Genomic DNA, 7,204 nt, shown 5'->3' with positions numbered 1-7,204 from the left:
TGTGGAGTAGAGGAAAGAGCCCAGGCAACAGGGAAGTGAGACTGATGGAGCCCCAGAGCCCAGGGGAGAAGGACTCAGGCAGAAATGACGGTGACCAGCCAATGGGGGTAGAACCCAAGGCATGAAGCTGAACTCCTGTAGGGAGTGAATGCAGGGATGTGAGGAGACACTGCCTCAAGACCATTCTAGGAGGTGCGTGATCCACAGCCTCTCTGGTGTGGGTCGCTTGCAAGTCATTTGTGAATTGAGTAACATAAAATGAGTCATGCTCCTGCTAGGACACCTGCTTTTATTCTAAGAGACTTAAAAGTAGCTCATCTTTGTAACACAGATATAATCCTCTACATGTAGAAAGGCATTGGGAAAAGTACTGTATGTAACTAGTGGAATTGGTATCCACATTGTGTAGGTATGTAAAACATGAGTTCCTCAATTCTACCTACAAGCAGAAAACAGCCTCCTAGTCCTGGACGCTCCGATCATCACCGCAGGGACCCTACACAGAGTCTGAGAGTTGGAAAGCTCATTGGATGTCACCCGGTCCAGCCTCCCCCAGCCAGAGGGCTTGGTCCAAGATTCCTGGCCCTGGGAAATAAAGTAAGTGGAGTAAAAATGTCTATTCACATCTCCTGGGGCAATTCCTACATGAAAGGGAAAAATAGCAGTAGATAATCCTGGAGCTTTCCAGAAGCAACACTGCCTTATAGGTCTATGTGGCTGCAACACTGAGGAGGTTAAATGCTAATAGAAAGCCCTGTCTGGAACCAGAAGGCGAGTACAAGTGCTAGGTATCAGGATATTACTGGTTTGCATTCCCACTTAAAAAGATAATAAAGTAGTATTGCTTTCTCTTCCCCCTGGACCCCACAGGAACAAAAGTTCCCCTCTGTTAGATCCAAGATTCTCAAGCATTTTGTTTCAAATGTTGAGTTCCTTTTGGGGAGGCAGGAACATAAACACTTTTGGTGTTTGATTTGTGTGTGTGTGTGTGTGTGTGTGTACACAAAGAAAGGTTGCTTCTTCCCTCTCACCTCCCCACATTACAAGTCTCTGCCTCTTTCTCTGAACTTGTAAGTTTCAGCATTGTGCCGGGGGCATATGCAGTTTCTAAGTTGTCAGTTTTCCAAGGTCATCTTTTGAGATTAGCCGACTGCCGGATTCATCTGTAACAAGTCAGAGAAGGGTTTCTTTGACTTAGTTGGCTCTTCCCCTCTGATCTGAACCTGCTGAGGAAGTTTCCGTGTATCCTGTAGCCTGTTTAGTGAGTGTAAATTCCTAAAAGAAAGTGAAAGCAGAGTTTAATAATTCCTGGTGCCCCGTTCCTTATCTCCTCTCCCCCACCTCCCTGTCCTTTGGTGAGTGTGAAAGGACATAACAGTGTCTGGAGGAGTTGGTGGAGAGAAACAGTGGCCTGTGGGTTGGGACTCAGAGAAAGAGGTTATCCTAGGATGAAATACAAACCATATCACATTGATTTTTCCCTTTGGGGGGCCCGGATATCACATCCTTCCATTTCCCTCTAGTCCCTGCCCGCCATCAACAGGGAAGCATTAACAGGGAATAATCAATGGCGCTCTGTCCTGAAAATAAAAGGCTTGTCATGTCTCTCCATTTGGTGGAATGGATGTGGGACCACGGGTAATGTGGCCAGCTCCCATCTGTCTCCTGACACAGGCACTGACTCAGACATGCTTTCCATCCAGAGGGCTGCAGCTCGCAGCCAGGTGATTGCAAACTCTGTGTGGGCATCAAGAAAAAACATGACTTCAATTTCTTTGAACTCTTGTGTCAGGAGCTTGGCTAACTATCAAACATGGCAGCTAAGGAGTGACTTTACTGAACTTTAATTTCTGGGTTACATAATGGATTGACGTTCCCTAATATGATAGATGTTGTGCTTGCAGTCAAAACAAGGCTGTGTATTCACTGTTTCATGATAGAATCACAGAAATTCAGAATTGACAGGGACTTAAATCTACGTTCCAGCCCTATTCCCCATCTGATGTATGAATTTGCTATAAATTTCCTGATAAACCCAATGGTTGCCTGAACACTACTGCCTCCCAGCGTTGCCCATCCATTGTCAGAAAGCTCAGCTCTTGGAAAGTATTTTCTCACACTAACCAAAATCTGTTTTGTGGTGCTTGTGGACAGCACTCAAAGTTTCCTCTCCAGATGCCCCTCTGCTTTCACTTAGATCCAGTTCCCACTTGGTTCCCAACCTCTTCTGATTCTTTCCCACCAATAATCCTGTTAAGTTCCTTTAGATCTAACCCTTATATCTGGTTATTCATCAAAGACTCTGGCTTGGAAGCATGCCAGTAGTCTTTCTCCTTTCAGTCTCCTTGGGTAGCCTTCCTGCTCCCACCTAATCCCCCACCATCAGCCCAGAGATAAGTGGGAAGCATCCCCTCCCATTTTCTGTACTTGTGGTCACTTAGCTGGCTTTGGAAGACATCCTTTGGACTTGTGTTAAGATAGCTCTAAACTAAACTCTCTTTGCATTTTTAATGCATGCTACAAAGCCACTTTTCTATCTTATACCTGTATGGCTTGATTTTACTTGGACCTACATGAAGAACAATACCACTATTACTATTACATTTTATCTTGTTAGATTGGTTTGTTGCTCCACCTTTTTAAGATCTTTAAAATCGGAATCAGATTCTGCCATTGCAAGCATGCACCTTCATTCTCAGCTTTGGTTAATCTGAAATATGATAAGTATACCTCTTCTGTCTTGGTCTACAACACTGGCAAAAATGAGAGGATGGGGTCCAGGACAGGGTCCTTGAATAACCTTTTAAAACCTCTCTTTAATTAGTATCTCTGAGGCAATCTCATTGGGTGTGGTAGTTGCTAATCCTGCTAATTAAACGAGCACCTATGCTGTATTTTTTTTTTTTTTTTTTTTGGCGGTACGTGGGCCTCTCACTGTCGTGGCATCTCCCGTTGCGGAACACAGGCTCCGGACGCGCAGGCTCAGCGGCCATGGCTCATGGGCCCAGCCGCTCCGCGGCATGTGGGATCCTCCCAGACCGGGGCAAGAACCCGTGTCCCCTGCATCGGCAGGCGGACTCTCAACCACTGCACCACCAGGGAAGCCCTATGCTGTATTTTTAAATTTAATTTTTTAATTGAAGTATAGTTGATTCACAATGTTGTGGTAATTACTGCTGTACAGCAAAGTGACTCAGTTATACACAAACACACACACACACACACACACACACACACATATATATACATTCTTTTTAAAAAAATATTCTTTTCCATTATGGTTTATCATAGGATATTGAATATAGTTCTCTGTGCTCTACAGTAGGACCTTGGAACCCCTCCTTCCCCCAACCCCCTCCCCTTTGGCAACCACCAGTCTGTTCTCTATGTCTGTGATTCTGTTTGTTTCATTTGTGTCATACTTTAGATTCCACACATAAGTGACATCATATGGTATTTGTCTTTCTCTTTCTGACTTACTTCACTCAGTATGATAATCTTAGTTGCACATGCTATATTCTTAATGATGATGATTACTTATTGAGCCTTACTATGTGCCAGACTTGTTTCATTTAATCTGCATAATAACCTAGTGAGGGAGGTACTGTCATTATTCCCATTAAACAGATGAGGCACAAAGAGGTTAGTCAGCTTGCCTGAGACCACAGAGCAGACCCAAGATTTGAACCCAAGTGTTCTGACTGAGTCCATACTGTTAACCACTCTTTAATAAATTTATTTATTTATTTATTTTGGCTGCGTTGGGTCTTCGTTGCTGTGCGTGGGCTTTCTCTAGTTGCAGTGAGCGGGGGCTACTCTTCGTTGCAGTGTGCGGGTTTCCCGCTGTGGTGGCTTCTCTTGTTGCGGAGCACAGGCTCTAGGCACGTGGGCTCAGTAGTTGTGGCTCACGGGCTCTAGAGCACAGGCTCAGTAGTTGTGGTGCATGGGCTTAGTTGCTCCGTGGCATGTGGGATCTTCCCAGACCAGGGCTCGAACCCGTGTCCCCTGCATTGGCAGGCAGATTCTTTACCACTGTGCCACCAGGGAAGTCCCTGTTACCCACTCTTATACTGATATCTCATCCACTGCACTGTGAAATTCCTTGTTATGTGTCTGTGTATTCTGGAACATTCAGCAGCTGCATGCTCATGCAAGCCAGTGTGAGAGCTGGATAAAGCCACCATGAGCATGAGTGTCCCACCCTGGGGACATGTTCCAGCTTGCCTTCCACCAGCCCCTTTCAATATTTCTTGCTCACTGGCTCCTCTGATTTCACTGAGATTGGGTTTGATGGGGTTGGAAGTATAGAGATAAGATCCATTTGCCTTCCCAAGTTGGGAACCAACTGAGAGATAGACCCAGTTGTCAGAGAGATGGAGACCAAGATGTCAACTCTCTAACAGAATGGAGTGCAGGGACAGAGCCCACCCCACCAAATTACTACATAACAGGGCGGTGACTCCCAGTGGGCCGGCAGGCTTTAAGAGAGCCCAGAAGGGGCTGGTGGACACGCTCTGTTCCTTCTCAAAATGCACCAGAGAAGTTTTTGCTCCTCCCGTCCTGTTAATAATATTAAGCCTTTTATGGTGCCTTTCCATTTATGAATCACTTTGCTATGTGATTCAATCCAACCTCATTCAATCCAACCTCAACTCTTTTATAGGTGGAGGTATAAAGTATAGTTCTTTTATACTTTCCTCGCTGAAGTACTTCCACATGTTAACATAGACCCTGGAAACAGATTACCCCAGGGGTCCAAACATAGTTCATTCACCGTATTTCCAGCAACAGCTCTGATCTCCTTAGGGGGATCTGTCCTCCTCTCACTTCATGACGTTTAGATGAAATCTCTCCTTCCCTTCCCTAAGCTCAAGGGATGGGCATACCACTAAATAGAAGTTTGGTACAGTGAGTCCCACTGCTAACCGTCTTAAGTGAGTGAAGCAAGGACAGCCTCCCATCCCCCAGAGACAACACCGGATCCATGCGTGCCAGTGGGAGTGCCCTGACAAGAGAGTTCTGCGCGTCCTTGCCCTGCCTCTCCACCTTCCTACCAATTCTGCGAGTTCTCCACTACTTTCCCAGGGAAGCCCACTGTTCCCCTTAAATGTATGAGGGAGTCTATTGCTTATAGCAATATAACTAAGAAAAATAAAGTGCAGGCTTTGATTGTTACCAGGGTCTGACGCCGCTTTCCCTGATTCAGCTTCTGGCCCCATTAACACAACTTTCCAGGTTTCCTGGGCGATGCCTCTGACATGCGTCCACATCCATTAAGGGACAGCCCAGCCTTGTGCCTGAAGGGAGGGGATCGGGAAATCTTCCGCTGAATTACAGATATACCATATCCAAGAGCCTACTAATCACGGCAAAGATAGAAATGATGTCAATCTGATGTTACGCATGTGCATTTATAAACGAAGCCACACAGCATCCCTCAGTTCACCATTTTGTATTTTAAGTGCTTGGAGTTTATTTAGAATTTGATGCTCTTGTTTGGGTGTCAGTGATAATCCCCTTTATTTGCAAAATAAACTAGCAGTGGGACCCTTGGCGGATCTGTTTGAACCTCAGCATCCTCATCTGTAAGATGGATGCCATCCCACTTATGATTCCAAGCTTCTGTGTGTGGCTTTATCATTTACCATTTATTCTCTCATTTGATCCAACTACACTTGCTTGTTGCAAAGGACCAACAATAATTCGTGTGAAAATACTGAGTGAAATGTAATGCATTATATCTAGGCGGCAGTTTGTTATAAAAGCTCCAACCTTCATCTTCTAGAATCTTCTATTCTCCCGGTTGCTTCCAAGATCCTTGACAATAATTTAGCAATCCCATTTGCAAGAGTTATCAGCACCCAGGAGGGTAATTCATCAAAGTAAGCGACTTTAATTCATTAGAGTAGCTAGAAAACAGGTGAGTCTCTTCACTCAGGGCTTTAATTCTTTCTTATCAAACATTTGTGTTACCCATTTCATGGTGAAAGATTTTATTTGACAGAAAAGATGGAAGCAAATTGGGGGGTGTAGAAGTTCTGCTTTCTTTCTGATAAAAATCACTACCATTCCTAAACAGTGCCCATGGCATCTTTTTCTTTGACTTGCCCTAAACTTAACTTTAAAAAGCAGAAGCCATTTTTGATGCCCTTGACTCGTTTCACAAGTCTCCACTCATTGTTGGCTTCAGCCTTCTGACTCTTTAGCCAAAAGCCATCTTGCTTATTAACTTTTTTTTCACATTCTGCTCTGCCAAGATTATGAAGAACAGAAGCGCATGAAGATAGAAGCGTTATTGGGGAAAGTGTTTTGAGCACTGTGTCAGTTCAAGATCCTGTTGCCCCACTCAAGGACTGAAGCCTCTGCTGTTGGTGTTAATCTGGAAGTGATCCTAAGGGTTCACCAGGCCACAGCCCCCATTATAGACACACATCACCCTGTCATCACAAACTTCTCTTCTATAGCACTCTGCCCATCACTGTTCTCAGAGTTATGTAGGTCCCTGGTTTCTTCTTCTTTTTTTTTTTTTTGCGGTACGCGTGCCTCTCACTGGCTCACGGGCTTAGTTGCTCCGCGGCATGTGGGATCTTCCTGGACCGGAGCACGAACCCGTGTTCCCTGCATCTGCAGGCAGACTCCCAACCACTGCGCCACCAGGGAAGCCCCATCGTGTTTCTTCTTTCTACCGTTTATATTTGAGCTTGTCAGAGCTCCTCCTGCAGCTACTTAGATTTTCTTACAGTCCATTTCCCTTTCTTTCCTTTTGGTGACATTTTTCGTTACATAGTCAGGTTTGAGCTTTTGAGAGTTTCCCAGTCATGAACTACCTTTCTCATGCTATGGAATCATTGCTAATATGGCTAAAATTTAGAGACTAAACACACACACATTTCTAACTATCAAAGTAAGTTATACTTATTGGCATACTGTGGACCATTTGAAAAGTTTAGAGAAGTAGAAAAAAAAATCACAATCTTACCACCCCAGAACAGCTACCCATTGGCATTTTGGTATAATTCATGTACACATTATTCTACCTGTATTTCAAAATCTACATGTTTATAGTAAAAATACTGTACATCAAAAGTTTTGGACATGTTACATTTGCCCCCCTTATCAATATGAGTTCTTGATAAGTACTATATTTAATGCCTGCATAATATTGCATACATGAAACATAGGTCTTCTATTGTTGAACACTGAA

Source organism: Tursiops truncatus, chromosome 2 (assembly GCF_011762595.2).
Source record: "Tursiops truncatus isolate mTurTru1 chromosome 2, mTurTru1.mat.Y, whole genome shotgun sequence".
Classification (NCBI taxonomy): domain Eukaryota; kingdom Metazoa; phylum Chordata; class Mammalia; order Artiodactyla; family Delphinidae; genus Tursiops; species Tursiops truncatus.
The sequence above is the reverse complement of the archived record's forward strand: the minus strand, read 5'-3'. Positions refer to the sequence as shown.